At 45.3% G+C, this 13,764-nt stretch overlaps 1 long non-coding RNA gene and 1 pseudogene across 2 annotated transcripts in view; both read right to left on the bottom strand.

Moving 5' to 3' along the window:
- The window catches only part of LOC308475413, a 171,463-nt gene that overhangs the window by 90,465 nt on the left and 67,234 nt on the right, over positions 1-13,764 (bottom strand). The window lies entirely within an intron of this gene.
- LOC308475549 (mid1-interacting protein 1-B pseudogene) lies at positions 5,736-7,337 on the bottom strand (annotated as a pseudogene). Its single transcript, XR_013991620.1, has 2 exons — positions 6,816-7,337; positions 5,736-6,066 (listed from the first exon to the last, which is right to left on the bottom strand). The product of XR_013991620.1 is annotated as a mid1-interacting protein 1-B pseudogene (transcript).

Here is a 13,764-nt window from a genome sequence, read left to right as displayed (position 1 = left end):
TGTCTGCTTCACAGACCCAGGTATAGTTGCCCAGTACAGTTAAAAGACCTGGGCTGGAGATGCATATTCACATTTCTGTCTGCGATGAAACTTCAAACTCCATTGTACAACCTGCAGAGCATCATGCCCGTCAGATGTTTTGCACTACAATTACCATCATCCTTGATCATGAACCATGTGGGCACTAAGTTGCAGAAGACTCCTCTGGAGCAACTGGGGAGCATATTAGTTGCCTGAACATTGCAGCGTGATATTTGGATATATAGCCAACACAACCAGTCTACACAGACAGTTCATGATGTTTCAGGGGAATCCATATCCTGAAAGCTCCTTATTCAGCCCCTTGTCTTTGCTAGAATAGACGAACCTCTTAAAACATTTCAAAACGGACTAGATTTTATTTACTTAAGGGATTTTGTACCAGCCTTTCACCCCAAGGTCTGGGGGAAAAAATCACTCAATTTTTAGGTGGCCCACAAGCCCTACTCCAACTTTATGGTTTTATGCAATGTTGACCCAGCATTGCATACCACACATCTGCTGAAGCCGCCTATTCAAACAGACCTCCCATATTTGCAGATTTTGACTGCTCTTTGTTTTGGGTGCCACAAGCCTTTTCAAGAAGCAGAGCGGAGTGACCTGGAAGCCTGTTTGCTTAGCTTTTTCGGCAGCCTGTCCTACCTGCTTTCTGTGAGATTATGAAGGTTAAAAAATTTAAAAGAGTTCAATACAATCTATTTCATCTTCTAAGGTTAGAAGATGTCAGCAAGGTGATGTCTCTTAAAAAGCAGAGACATCACCTTGCCAACAAAGTGATGTATAGTTAAAGCTATGGTTTTCCCAGTAGCGATGTATGGAAGCGAGAGCTGGACCATCAAGAAGGCTGATCACCGAAGAATGGATGCTTTTGAATTCTGGTGCTGGAGGAGACTCTTGAGAGTCCCATGGACTGCAAGAAGATCAAACCTCTCCATTCTGAAGGAAATCAGCCCTGAGTGCTCACTGGAAGGACAGATCCTGAAGCTGAGGCTCCAATACTTTGGCCACCTCATGAGAAGAGAAGACTCCCTGGAAAAGACCCTGATGTTGGGAAAGATGGAGGGCACAAGGAGAAGGGGACGACAGAGGACGAGATGGTTGGACAGTGTTTTCGAAGCTACCAGCATGAATTTGACCAAACTGCGGGAGGCAGCGGAAGACAGGAGTGCCTGGCGTGCTCTGGTCCAGGGGGTCACAAAGAATCGGACACGACTAAATGACTAAACAACAAGAAGGTTAGTACAAAAACAAAACCAGCAGACTAAGAAGCTTTAGGATCCCAGGAATGTGCCGTATGCAGAGTTGAACCATTGATGCACCTGGCTCAGCTGCATGGCTCCAGAATACTGCATTTTTCCTCTCTCCCCCTCTAACGCTGTTCCTTGTTCAGGCAAACAAGGGGGTCCCATATTCCAGACCTGCCAGATTTACAGTGGTACCTCGGGTTACAGACACTTCAGGTTACAGACGCTTCAGTTTACAGACTGTGCTAACCCAGAAATAGTACCTCGGGTTAAGAACTTTGCTTCAGGATGAGAACAGAAATCATGCTCCCGGCGGCGCAGCGGGAGGCCCCATTAGTTAAAGTGGTACCTCAGGTAAAGAACAGTTTCAGGTTAAGAACGGACCTCCAGAACCAATTAAGTTCTTAACCCGAAGTACCACTGTACATATAAGCTGAACAAGCTATAGCTTATGGTCCCACTCTCTTGGGGGCCCCCAAAAAACGTAAAGGGGGAAAAACTGCATGTGCATTTCTAAAATATAAGATAAAAAAACAACAACCATACAGCAAGAGTGTTTTGTTTTGTGTTGTGTAGACTCCTATGATGTAAGTCATGGGCCCCGCCTGCTAGCCCGCTCCCTAAAATATCACTGGTTTGCTCATTTCTATATATAGGGTGCCTACATTCTGCACGGACTGTTTGCATGGCAACATGTGCAAAAGGCCTGAGATACCTGTTAGGTCCATAAATTACCATATAGCATATATTCAGCACAAAAAAACATGGACAATTTGTTGACAAAGGACAGCTGGACATATAAAGGGCCCCATTACTTTCAGTAGCTTAGGGTCTCCTCAAACCTAAATCCGGCCCTGAGACCTGCTGCCAGTTTTGGTAGCTATTTCCTGGCTACATGACAAGTTTGGGGAATCATGCGCTTCTTTCAAAGCAAACAAACATATTTTGGTACCATCAGTTCTTGTTTCGGGACATGGGTTGGTGTCACCTGCCCTGGGAGCTGCTGGCTGAGTCCATGCATGTGACTGAAGGTTGATCATCTCTCAGCCAGTGCAGATTTATTAAAAACCAATGGGGGCATAAGGTTGGAGCAGTTTGCTGCAGGATAACAGCAGAATTTGACATCGCTGGATGGAGCTGTTTGGCAGCAGATTCAAGGAGGCAACAGGGAATAATGTTATTTCCCAGAATATGTAACTGATGTATGGGATTTGCTGCCACAAGGCATGGCTATTAAAAAAATTTTCCTGCCGTTTAGGACCATGGGTGTCTTTGGCAACTAAAGCGAGCATCCATGTTCAAGCAAAGTGTACCTCTGTATACCAGCAATTAACTAATTAATTATGTTTATATCCCACGGATAAGGCATACGTAGAACAACTCCCCATTTTATCCTCACAGCAATGCAGCAAAAGAGGTTTGGCTGAGCGTGAGTTACTGGACAAATAGGGTGCATCATTTCAGAGTGGGTAAAACTTAATTTTTGCAAATTTATTCAGTGAGGGATCTTCAAAATACATTTTTGGGTGTGCAGAATTCAAATCTGCTGTTACTCTTGTGATTGGACAACATTTAGCTTAGTAAGGCTACATTTGGTGAAGAAGCACATAAACTGCTTTGGGGGGGGGAACCCCCCAAAGAATTTTAATTTTCCTTCTGAAAATGTCAGGTCATGCTAAATAATAATAATGCTAATAGATGAAAATAATATTAATATGTAACATAACTGGAAATACTTGTCAATCGTTTTTAACCATTTCTATGGAACCTTACACATGTTTCACTTACTGCACAAAATAAAATTACATTAACTTAACCAAAATGTCTTTTGAATTGAAAAGGTAATTTGAATTCCACCCCTCATTTTGGGAATTTGAAAGCTGAAAATTGTTAACACAACCTATTGGTCCAAGGTCACCCAGTGAGCTTTGTGGCCAAGCAGGGATTCAAACCCTGGTCTCTCAGGTTCTAGGTAAAGGTAAAGGGACCCCTGACCGATAGGTCCAGTCGTGACCGACTCTGGGGTTGCGGCGCTCATCTCGCTTTATTGGCCGAGGGAGCCGGCGTACAGCTTCTGGGTCATGGGCCAGCATGACTAAGCCGCTTCTGGCGAACCAGAGCAGCGCGCGGAAACGCCGTTTACCTTCCCGCTGGAGCGGTACCTATTTATCTACTTGCACTTTCAGGTGCTTTGGAACTGCTAGGTTGGCAGAAGCAGGGACCAAGCAATGGGAGCTCACCCCGTCACGGGGATTCGAACCGCCGACCTTCTGATCGGCAAGTCCTAGGCTCTGTGGTTTAACCCACAGCGCCACCCACGTCCCAGTGTTCTAGTGTGACACTTTTAACTTCTGCGCCACACTGGTCCTTGGGTTTCTTTGGCTTAGCCATGATATTGTCCATAACTGTATAACATCAACTTTTGCTGGTTTCGCATCATGCTCTGGAGTCCCATAAATTATCGTGTCTCGTGGAAGGAGCCCAGGTGGCTCAACCTGGAACGTGTTTCGGAGTGCTGGTCACTTTTTAAATACTTCCATTATTCTTAAATGCACACATATCTAAATATATGAACCACGTGTCTGAAATAGTACAGGAGAGCAATCCTGAAGCCATTTTGACTCTCCCAATGAGCTCAAATATTCCTCTGCAGTAAGGGAGGCAAATGGGGAAAACCTTCCCATCGTCTTTTTGCTTGCAAATCCTATCTTGAGGGCATATTTGTGTATCAATCAGGTGAGCCTGTGACCTGTATTCAGGAACTAAAGTATTAACCATCACCAAAGAATGGCCAGGCTGCCCAGGTCATGCAGTCAGGGACCATTATCAAGTATCCTGGCAGACAGGATTTCTACTGTAGACCCACCTCCTTCTGTGATGTATGTATGAGGTTTTGGGGTTGTGGTCTTGGGCTACAGGGTGGGCAATTTCAAGAGTCTATATAAGGGCTTGCACACCATTGTTCAGGGTTCTCCTCCCTCCTGCGTGTGGTGAGTGGGGACCCTGTTGCAGCAGTTCCTTGAATAAAGACCAGGCTTACTAGCCACTTTGCTTCTCAATATACTCTGGTTGGCCTATGTTGTTTTCTCCTACAGATAGGGAACCCACTTAAGGACTGTATATGGGCTCTGGAATACTCCGTAAGGGAAAGGGAGAAGTTTTTCTTATAACAAGAGCTTTGGATGATGTGGCGGTGCGTGCAACTGCAAAGTATGTACAAAAGCACACTGGGGGGAAAGACCTTAGAGCATTGCAGAGGACATGTTGGCGCAACAGCTTAAAGCAGTGAAGAAGAAGAAGAAGAAGAGGAGAAGAGTTTGGATTTGATATCCCGCCTTTCACTCCCTTTAAGGAGTCTCAAAGCGGCTAACATTCTCCTTTCCCTTCCTCCCCCACAACAAACACTCTGTGAGGTGAGTGGGGCTGAGAGACTTCAAAGAAGTGTGACTGGCCCAAGGTCACCCAGCAGCTGCATGTGGAGGAGCGGAGACGCGAACCCGGTTCACCAGATTACGAGACTACCGCTCTTAACCACTACACCACACTGGCTCCTGCCCGCCAGCATTAACAAATGTAGCCCATGGAGGAGAGGAGCAGAGGAGCAGAGGAGACTTCAGCAATGATTATACACATCTTAGGTCCTTCCTACTAGAAGAGCAGGTATGTCACAAGTCATTTGTTCTTAAAAGAGCAGGAACCCTAACCTGGGAAAGGTGGCAATCCTAGATTTGGTGGGTGAGGAAAATCCCTAACAGGGATTGAGAATTCCTTCTTGGACTCAGCTAAAATCTCAGTTTGATGTTATGGGAAGGTCCGCCAAAATTTCTGGATCATAGAACCACAAGGGACATCTGGTTCAAGCCCCTGTAGATGCAGAAATCTTTTGCCCAACGTGGGGCTCAGACTCTTAACCTTCAAATTAAGAGCCTCATGCTCTACTGACTGAGCTATCCCAGCTTCTGATGCAAGACAGTTCTGTGGTATAGTGTGTGTTTCACATGCAAAAAGTCCCAGCATCAATCCCCAGTATCCCCAGGGCTGGGAAGGAATCCCTATCTGAAATCCTGGCCAGTTCCAGGTTGGAAGAATCCCTTAGCAAAATACTATAGTGGGGGGTGGGGCCTCCTAGCAGGGACAGCCAATAGCAGCTCTCGCTTGCAGCTGCCATTCTAATGTATACCCCTATGATGACATCACTCCATGGAAAATGGCGGCCCCTAGACACAGTAAACCAACACAGAGGAAAAGAGAGAAAGTTGAATTGTGGGTCCTGCCAGGGCACTGATGCCCTTCATTTCCCCACAGGTGCCATGTGGTGGCACGGAGCTTATCTCCAGTGAATATGATTTCAGATAGCAAATATAATAGGCAAAGACACTGGATGAGAGCCATTACCTGTCAGGGTAGTTGACAACTACAGGACTAGATGAAACAGTGGTCTAGGCAGCTTCAAACGATGCAAAGTGCTTTATTAGTCTGAACTAAAAGCAATATTTAAACACCAGAAAGCAATGGAAACCCAAGGCATACGTTTGCCATGGAGTTTATAGATATCCATAAATACCGTGCAGATAGCTGTTTTGGTCACAAATATAATATAGATAGCAATTACGTTCACAAATATCAGTGCTTGGCTTATTCAAGTAAAGTCCATGCTACACAACGTTGTGGGGTAGATGCTGCAGTCAAGGTCTCTAGATTGTCCATTGAGAGCCTTCTTTGTACAGCCTCAGACAGAGGACCCAAGTTGTACACATGTGCAGATTCAGAAATTCAGGTTGTCCTGTAAAATGGAAAATGGAAAAGGTGTTAACAAGGTGGGTTGTGTCTTAATTTAAACCAAGGGTCCCTGTGACTCAGCTCCAGAACTTTACTGATAGCCAACATGGGGTTCTCCTGATGTTCTTGGGGTACTACAACTCCCATATTCCCGGTTAACATGACCAATGGTCAGGGATGATGGGAGTTCTAGTTCAGCAACATTGGAAAGGCGTCGTGTTGGGTACCTGGAGCCTAAAGAAAGATATGTGAGCCCTCAGTGCTATAACACTGTTAACAGTGTCTGGATAGAACCCCACTGAGAGCCCTACTCTAAGCTTTCCATAGAATAAATAGTCTGTGTTCCAAAGCTAAGCCATGCAAGATGAGGGAAGAAAGAGAAGAAAGAGTACTTCTGAGAATATGCAGAGGTCCCAACCCTCACTTCTGGGCCTGCCAAATCAGAAAATGCCATTCCATCGGCCAGCCTATCCCAACCTGGTGGCCGCCAAATGTTCAGGACTACAACTCCCATCAGTTACAGTCAAGCTGGCCAAGAAATCTCTTCTGTGCAAATGAACCAGGAAGGTAGGAAGAGTCTGCAAGCATATTTTTAAAAGCTCTTTGACTCTGTTAACAGGCAGTGCAGCAACAGGAGACTACAAACATAGAGGGAAAGGAGAATGTTTGTTGTAGAAAACCAAGCTGTTCCCACCAGATCTTATGGACCATGGCTCCCATAGTCATGGTGGCTGGGCTGAGCCAATAACTCACCTTTCGTGTCCTTGGCGTGTGTCTCACCAGCGGAGAGAGATTTCGTTCTGGTTGATCTGCCCCATGATCTCATTGTATTTGGAAGTTACGGCGTTGGCCCTCCTCGTCAGCTGGGTGAGGACGCGGTGCAAGCCGGACACGTGGTAATGGAAGAGATCTTCCAGATCAATCTTCTCTTTGCTCTCCTCTTCCTTGAGGCTGGGATTCTGGAAGTCAAGAGGTGCTAAGCCACCCTCTGCTCTCCCCTTGATGGATTTTAGCAGAGTGTAGTCTTCATACAGGTCTCTCTCGCTGGAGTCTCCGTTGCTCGAGTTGGTCTCGAATGTTTCAGCCTGGTCTTCCAAGGAGACTCCAAGGAGAAGGCTGGGAAACATCACCGTTTGCTCCATCTTGCGGACGGCAGAGACGTATCTTTCCATGGCGATGGGTCGAGAGGAATTCTCCGGATCTGAATTTGACTTCTTTTTCAGGGTCCCAATCTGCGCTGTGCAGGAAAGGTGAGCTGTGTTATGTTTCAGCCTTGCTGGAGGCAATTTATATAGCAATCTTGGTCACTTCCAGAGAGCCTGAGTGGGGTAGTTCCATGCCAGTTCCAGACCCTCCTTTCCCAGGGAGCCAATCCCAGCTTCCCGTGAATTGCAAGAATTTGGCAGTGACTCGTCTGTGGGTTGCAATGTGATTTTATTTACAGTCTGGATTCTTTCCCAGATTCTTTCTCAAACCCTTTTGCCTCTATCAGCTACTTGCCACCAGGGTCCTTGAACAGATAATTAAACAGTCAGTCTGAGCACACTTCAAAATGGATGCTGTGATTACCAAGACCCAGCACGGGTTTTTCAAAAACAAGTCATGTCAGACAAATCTCACTTTTTTCTTTGATAGAGTTACAAACTTGGTGGATCAGGGGGACGTAGTGGACATAATGTACAGTGGTACCTTGGGTTACATACGCTTCAGGTTACAGACTCTACTAACCCAGAAATATTACCTCAGATTAAGAAATTTGCTTCAGAATGAGAACAGAAATCGTGCAGCGGCGGCGCAGCATCAGTGGGAGGCCCCATTAGCTAAAGTAGTGCTTCAGGTTAAGAACAGTTTCAGGTTAAGAACAGAGCTCCGGAACAAATTAAGTACTTAACCCGAGGTACCACTGTATTAGGGCTTTTGAGAGCTCAGATTGTCTTTAGACTGACCAGTAATCAGAGAGAGGCAGAGAAATCTAAATCAAGCTATCATCTGGGCTTGCACTGAATGGAAATTTCCTAACAACGTTTGGCAAGGCACTTTCCTGGCCTGCAGGAAAGCACAGGGAGGGTGCCAGGAGAATGACTGCATAATTTGGGCTTCGTTTGTGATAGCTGGTTCATACTACCATTCTGCGGGGGTCATGAGAAGCAGAGATTTTGTGGGCAAAGATGTTTGGCAATGCCTTCAGTCTGGAAATCCAGTTCCCCTCTGAACACTGGTACATGGTCAGGGTCAGGGCAAGGGTTGGAAGATGCAATGGAAGATGCCTTAGCCCCAGATCAAGCAACGTGTTCATCTAGCCCGGTTCCATCTATTCTGACTGGCACGTCCATGGCCTCTTCAGGGCCTGGGGTAGAGGTCACCTGCAACATCTTACCCCTCCCCGAAGCTGCCATGGAAACCAGCAGAAGAAAGAAACAGCTATATGCAACCTGAGTATAGGATGGAGGACCTCACAGCAGCACAAAACAGCTTCCTGGTATTTGAACCCCTCGTGAATGTCTTCTGCTGACTGCTTTGTGGATTTCACCTGCGTGTAGTATTCATACAGCTCTTGGCCACCATCAGAGTCAGCTTCAAATGTGTCGTCTGGTTCTTTAGAAGTGTTATGTATTGAGTTGAATAGGATCCAAAATGCAGCAGTCTGATTGGCCCTAGAACAATAGGATTCAGAATGCAGCAGTCTGATTGGTCCTAGAACAATAGAATGCAGAATGCAGCAGTCTGATTGGCCCTAGAACAATAGGATTCAGAATGCAGCAGTCTGATTGGTCCTAGAACAATAGAATTCAGAATTCAGCAGTCTGATTGGTCCTAGAACAATAGGATTCAGAATGCAGCAGTCTGATTGGCCCTAGAATAATAGGATTCAGAATGCAGCAGTCTGATTGGTCCTAGAACAATAGGATTCAGAATGCAGCAGTCTGATTGGCCCTAGAACAATAGGATCCAGAATGCAGCAGTCTGATTGGTCCACAGGAGCCACCCAATCCAACTCCAGGTGGAAGTGAACCCGCAACCTGATTGGCCTACAGGAGAATCCCGGAATTAGCCAATCACGTGGAGCCCATTGTGTAAATAATGTATATAGAGCAGACATTCTGGGGAAACTTCCATTCCTCCTCACCACTATGAGCTGAATAAAGAGCATGAAATCCACTCTCGACTCTGAGTAGAAGGAATCTCCCATAGCTAGGAGGCGAGATTTTCTCTGGGTCTACAGCAGGGGTCAGCAAGGCTTACCGGGCATGGGCCGGATCACTCCCGTGGCTGGCACAGCATGACGCCGGAAATCACATCTGCACATGTCCAAAGTGCCGGAAATCACTTCTGCGCATGCCCAGACGCCAAAATTGTGCCTGTGCAGAAGCAATTTCCAGAGCCACAGAAGAGAGTCCCCGCGCTGCACTGTGCTGGTTTAGCGCATTGCGCGGGGACTCACCAAGCGAGTGGCTCAGTTCGGGGGCGCCTCGGGGGCCGGTTACACGGCCTCCATGGGCCGCTTCCGGCCCGTGGGCCTTAGGTTGCCGACCCCTGGTCTATAGCTTACAGGTATCTTGATGTGCCAAATGCAATTCAAGGTGGGTTGTAAGTGGTGAGAGTAGTTAAATCTTCCAGACTTATTGAGGACAATGTATGCAGCAAGACTGGATGGAAGATAGATTTTGGAATGGCACACAAAGGTTGAACAGGTTAAATCTGTAATGATACTCTGGATGAGGGATTTGGGACATAATATCCAACTCTCATCTTGGGAGAGGTTAAAGAATACAGATTTGAAATTCTTGGCATGTTGTACGTTGAAAGAAAATTAGAGTGTTATCTCAGGTTACAGACGCTTCAGGTTACAGATGCTTCAGGTTATAGACGCTTCAGGTTACAGACGCTTCAGGTTACAGACTCCGCTAACCCAGAAATAGTACCTCAGGTTAAGAACTTTGCTTCAGTATAAGAACAGAAATCGTGTGGCGGCAGCAGCAGGAGGCCCCATTAGTTAAAGTGGTACCTCAGGTTAAGAACAGTTTCAGGTTAAGAACGGACCTCCAGAACGAATTAAGTTCTTAACCCGAGGTACCACTGTACATGAAAATGATGTACCGTTGATATTTAACCCTAGTAAGTTAGCAAAAATGTACAAGACAGGTATAAATATCTGCTGGAAATGTAAAGAGAAAGAATGCACCTTTTTTTCCTATATGGTGGACGTGTAAGGTAATAAAAGCATTCTGGGAAATGATATATAATGAATTGAAAAAAATGTTTAAAATAACTTTTATTTAAAAAACCCAGAGGCTTTTCTATTAGGAATTGTAGGTGCTGAAATTCAAAGGGAGCAGAAAAGACTTCTTATGTATGCGACGACAGCTGCATGCATGCTGTTAGCCCAGAGATGGAAAGAAAATAAAAGTTCCTGCCAGAGAAGAATGGCTGATCATGTTGATGGATTATGGCAAAATTGATTGGGAAGCTCAGAAACCAGGAAGACCAAAACTTTAATAAGGAACCGGGGGGGGGGGGGATTATAATTTACCTGGAAGACCACTGTAAGCAGCTGAAAACACTAGTAGGACTGCAATAACACTTGTCATGTACAGTGGTACCTTGGGTTAAGAACTTAATTTGTTCTGGAGGTCCGTTCTTAACCTGAAGCTGTTCTTAACCTGAAGCACCACTTTAGCTAATGGGGCCTCCTGCCGCTGAGCGATTTCTGTTCACATCCTGAGGTAAAGTTCTTAACCCGAGGCACTATTTCTGTAACCTGAAGTGTCTGTAACCTGAAGCATCTGTAACCCGAGGTACCACTGTAATGAAAACTAGGGATATAATGGAGTTACTAAAAACTTGGTTTATGAGGAAAAGAGGCAGCAGAAAAGGTGTAACAACAGAACCCAAGGAGTGGAAGGTGGGAAGTCCAGAGATTTAGAGGAATCTTTTAACTGTGGATTTGATGTGGTATGATTATAATCTTAAATCTGTAGAACCAAATAAAAATTATTTTCAAAAAAGAAAAGAAGACTGGATGGAGCTCAGTCACCCAACGAGTGATCAGGACGGACTCAGTGCCAAGAAAAAGACACTAGTCTAGCACCGTTTTAGGCAATCGCAACCTTTATCCTTGAACATATGAGGCAACTGTTTCCTTTCTTGGCAGCTAACAATGTGGCTTTATTTACAGATCTCCCCAAAATAGAACTGAACTGTGCCTACTGCTTTGACCCTTTCCCTGGGACTCAGCAAGGCCACACAATTTTGCAAATGCTCAATAATAGACAAGAGCTGTGCTGGGCGTTAGGATGAGCGCTGGCGAAATCTTCGGCCACTTTGGAGCAAGACCCATCTCCAGAGATGGAGAAATTTGTCTCGACAAGTGAAAAGTTGCATGGCGCCCATTCCTTTTGACCCATTCGTTTTGGCCCAAGCAGCGCTCAGCGTTGCACGGGCCAAACACTTTGGAAACCCTTCTGCCAGAACATGAAGTGTTCGGCTGGTGTCTGCAGTTCTTCATTGCCAACAGACCATAGGGCACTGGAAGGGAGCTGATGCAAGGCCAGGAAAATAAGGTGAAGGGAGATTTCATCTCTGCAGGGTTTTTGTTCCTTTTAAAATATATATATATATTTATTTATTAAAGTTTTTATGTTACCTCGGTAAACATTCTCATATTACATCACAAGGCTTATTATACTATAATTTTCAACATGTATACAAAGTTTATATACTAAAAGAAAAAGAAGCAGGGACAAAAAACTATTCCAAAATCATATATGTACCAACACTTTGGACTTCCTGCCTATCCTGTTGTATATTCCTTTTTTTACAAATGAATGTACAGTGGTACAGGTTACAACCTCAGGTTACATACACTTCAGGTTACAGACTCTGCTAACCCAGAAATAGTACCTCGGGTTAAGAACTTTGCTTCAGGATGAGAACAGAAATCGTGCGGCGGTGGCACAGCGGCAGCAGGAGGCCCCATTAGCTAAAGTGGTGCTTCAGGTTAAGAATAGTTTCAGGTTAAGAACGGACCTCCAGAACGAATTAAGTACTTAACCCGAGGTACCACTGTACTCTTATTATTGTATATTTCTTTACATTTTATCTAATACATTCCTATATTGTTATGTACCCTTGATCTTATTTCTCAACTCAGTCTCTCTCCAACGTCATTCGAATGCTAGCATAGATAGCGAACCTTTACTGTAGTTTTTGAACATACCGTATATCTTATATCTATCCCACTTTTCCATCAATTTTTGCTTTGAATTGCCTCTCAGGCTATTTGTCAACTGCGCTATTTCAGCAAATTCTTGCAGCTTGTTATGCCAGTCCGTTATTGTTGGGACTTCTTCTTCCTTCCACTCCTTTGCCACCAAAATCCGAGCTGCATTTGTTGCATATAAAAATACCTCCCTAAAGGCCTTCGGGATGTCCCTTTGCAGGGTTTCCTAAAGCTGAAAGAGACAAGTCCTGCGTTCATAATGGGAAAACTAGAGGGTTTCTTCTTCCTGTAGCTGGGCCTATTATTATTATTATTATTATTATTATTATTATTATTATTATTTTAGTATTATTTTAATTTATATCCCACCCTTCCTCCTGAAGGAAACAAGGCAGCAAACATTTCAATAATAAGGATCAATTTAAGAAGGATATTGACAAGCTGGAACATGTGCAGAGGAGGGCAACCAAGATGATCAAGGGTCTGGAAACCAGGTCTGATGAGGAACGGTTGAAGGAGCTGGGCAGGTTTAGTCTGGAAAAGTGGAGAGTTAGAGGACGTCCGCTCACCTTCTGCGGTGGGCGGTGTCACATCCAGGCCTCGGGCCACGCAAGTGATCCAGCAAATGGCAGCTGGGATCACCTGGCTGCTGGCTATTGGCCAATGCCAGTAGACCTTGAATAGGCTTTCCTCTTACGGTGGGCACAACCAGCCAATGAGGACGCGTGGGCCCGGACTTCCGGGTTAGCGCCATCAGCTAATGGTGGACTCCCTCCGATCTGGAGGGACTAGCTCCGCGGAAATTGGGTCTATACCGCTACGGCGAAGCGGGGACCCTACAGAAATCATAGGCGGGTGAAGCCTATGAATGTGGGACTCGGCGGGCACCTTTTGCGCCCCCCCAACTCGCAAGGAGACCCGTTTACGGGCTTCAGAGTGGAGCGGGGTGAGTGGTGCGGTGCTGTGAGTCAACTGCTTTTTTCGCGGAGCGAAGCCGCATAGCCGTTGCTGGGGAGCGCTGACTTTTTCTTGTGGACAATTGGATTTTAAACAACAACCCGTGAGTAGAACGGAAATTGGGCTTTTAAAGTATTTTTAAATTGGCACCGATCGGGGAAGGTCTAAACAGGAAGTCCACCTCCCCTTTCTGTAAATAAACTGAAGCAAAGAACTTGTTAACTAAGGTCGTGGAAAGTCTTACGTAAAGGATCTAAACTCCACTGATTGAAACTACTATCAATATTTTCTTAGAAGCAGGGAAGCCTGCAGGTGAGGGTTAAAATTTGGGAACTGAAGTGCCATTTCCCTAAAACCGGGAGCGGTCTGTGAGAGCCCGTTGACGGATAAATCTGACAGCTGTCAAGTTAGCTGTCAAGATACAAGCTAGCTATTAAGATATAAAAGAAGGACTTTGTTTCTACTGTCCGTTTCAGTATTTAAAAAGAAGGAAGGAATTGTTACAATCTTACGTTTGGGACCTTT

Source organism: Podarcis pityusensis (genome assembly GCF_964106645.2).
Source record: "Podarcis pityusensis genome assembly, chromosome: 4".
NCBI classification, from domain to species: Eukaryota; Metazoa; Chordata; class Lepidosauria; order Squamata; family Lacertidae; genus Podarcis; species Podarcis pityusensis.
The sequence above is the reverse complement of the archived record's forward strand: the minus strand, read 5'-3'. Positions and strand labels throughout refer to the sequence as shown.